This window comes from Austrofundulus limnaeus, unplaced genomic scaffold, assembly GCF_001266775.1.
Source record: "Austrofundulus limnaeus strain Quisiro unplaced genomic scaffold, Austrofundulus_limnaeus-1.0 Scaffold67, whole genome shotgun sequence".
NCBI classification, from domain to species: domain Eukaryota; kingdom Metazoa; phylum Chordata; class Actinopteri; order Cyprinodontiformes; family Rivulidae; genus Austrofundulus; species Austrofundulus limnaeus.
In genome coordinates this window covers 1462294-1464527 of record NW_013952469.1, presented here as the reverse complement: position 1 = coordinate 1464527, position 2234 = coordinate 1462294, and the positions used below count along the sequence as shown (strand labels likewise).

At 35.6% G+C, this 2234-nt stretch overlaps 1 protein-coding gene across 1 annotated transcript in view; it reads left to right on the top strand.

The window, feature by feature from the left end:
- Nucleotides 1-2234, top strand: part of syt3 (synaptotagmin III) — a gene marked incomplete in the record, with an annotated part of 60380 nt that overhangs the window by 33022 nt on the left and 25124 nt on the right.

Genomic DNA, 2234 nt, shown 5'->3' with positions numbered 1-2234 from the left:
AGTACTATACTCGGATAAATATTTTTACTAATGTATTTTAACTGAAATATTGGCTTCATTCACAAAATTATTGAGTCCTGAAATGAGACCACGACGTAAAAAGCAGTTGAAACGAGCTCACCTCTGACACTCCTCTGTGCTTCAGAGCGAGATAATAACAGATCCAGGCAGGAGACATGATGTGAAAAAGGCAGTCCTGCAGCTCAGTAATGATAACGAACTAAAGACATTAGTGTGTGACCGAGCCGCTCCTCGAACAACAACAAACACGTTCGTCTGTAATGGCTGCCGTCTACCGGTGTTCTGAAAAAGTTTGTATCCCTGAAAAAAAGTTTCCCCACCAGAGGGGGCGCTCGCGAGTAGGAAGTAATCTGCTTTTCCCCCACAAGATGGTCCAAATCTCATGTGAAGTCTCTGACTTTTGTGTTGGCACCTCCTGGTGGACTATGTGTAAAATGCCAGAATTCATATGATGCTGATACAGCTGATATATATTTGTTGTCAAAATACCTTTTAGTACATATGTTGTTAAAATAAAATGAACAGTCCAATGATCATTTTACTGATATGTATAAAGACTGCAAAGACTGAAAAATCTTGAAGTCTGTATGAAATTGGAGGTAGTTTGAGGATTAAATTTTTTATGCTTTTTAAGCTAAAAAAGGGGGGATGGGGTCGTATTATACATGAGATCGTATTATATATGAATAAATACGGTAAGTCAAATTTGGTCAAAACACTTTAGTTTGTCTTAATCAGGATAACTCACTGATATTTGGTTTTGCTCAAAATCGCGTTTTTGTTGCTAACGCTCAAAAAACAGCTTCAAATAAGTCTTTAAGATTATATTTTGGATATTGCATTCAAATGATCCAATGATGACGTATTTATTGATTATTTTTGACAAAATGCACTTATTGCAAATGTTTTAATGCACTATAAGTGACCTGTTTCTCCACTCACCACTTTGGGACTTAATCCTCAGTGATGGGTCACTTTTTTTTCTATTCTTGAAGTTTTAATAAAAATCTAGTCTGGGTTTAAACTCCTGCCGCCCTATAGGGTCGAAATGTTTTAAAACAAAGACAGCAGGTGGGTTAAAGCTGACTCAGCATTTACAAAATCACACAAACAAGTTGGGACTGAAAACAGTTTCTGGTTAATTTATTATCAACATGCGGCTTCGGTTTCAACCGTAAACGCTCTTCTCGTTTCAGACTCGGCACGTTTGCTCAGTCGTGTTAATTGGATGTGAGTCAGAGGCGCACACTCACACACAGACACACAGACACACACACATGCTGGAGTTCAGCGCACAACACGCGTGTCCTGCTGGGGGTCACTGCTGGCGTGCGCCCCTCGGCCACGTGGCTCACGTTGCCGTCCCGGAGCAGCAAATGAAGTGCTGACAGACTCGTTAACACGTGGAGACACGGTTTAACRAGTCTGATTAAAGGCCTCCGAGCCGTCTCCATCCTCGGCCGTTAATTAAATAGAGAAGAAACGGCGTGAGGGATGCAGGCGAGGCTGAGCGTCTGTATGTAAGAACAAGCTGCTCGTGTGTTTGTTGGACAGAAACACTCTCAGTTCTGTCTTTGTCAGAGAATAAATCATTCAGGATAAAATACAAAGAAAAAAAAACTACTTCTTTTTTTATCCTTTACAGTGCAGCTGTCTTTTATGACAGAGTATTAAGGCCACACGAGATTATTTTTTTATTACAAAAATAAAGTCGTTTGAGAATAAAGCCGTCATAGAATTATGGCTTTTTTTCTAATAATTTTAAGACTTCATTCTTATAATGTTGACTTTAATCTCATTGTTTTATGACTTTATTCTCAGAATTTTGACTTTATTCTCATAATATTATCAATTTATTCTAATGATATTATGTTAATCTCATAACTTTATAGATTATTATTATCATGAGAATTCATAATATTATGACTTTAATCTATAAAGTTATGAGATTAACATAATATCATTAGAATAAATTCATAATATTATGAGAATAAAGTCAAAATTATGAGAATAAAGTCATAACACTATGAGGTTAAAGTCATAATATTATGAATTCTCATGATAATAATAATCTATAAAGTTATGAGATTAACATAATATCATTAGAATAAATTCATAATATTATGAGAATAAAGTCAAAATTATGAGAATAAAGTCATAACACTATGAGGTTAAAGTCATAATATTATGAATTCTCATGATAATAATAATCT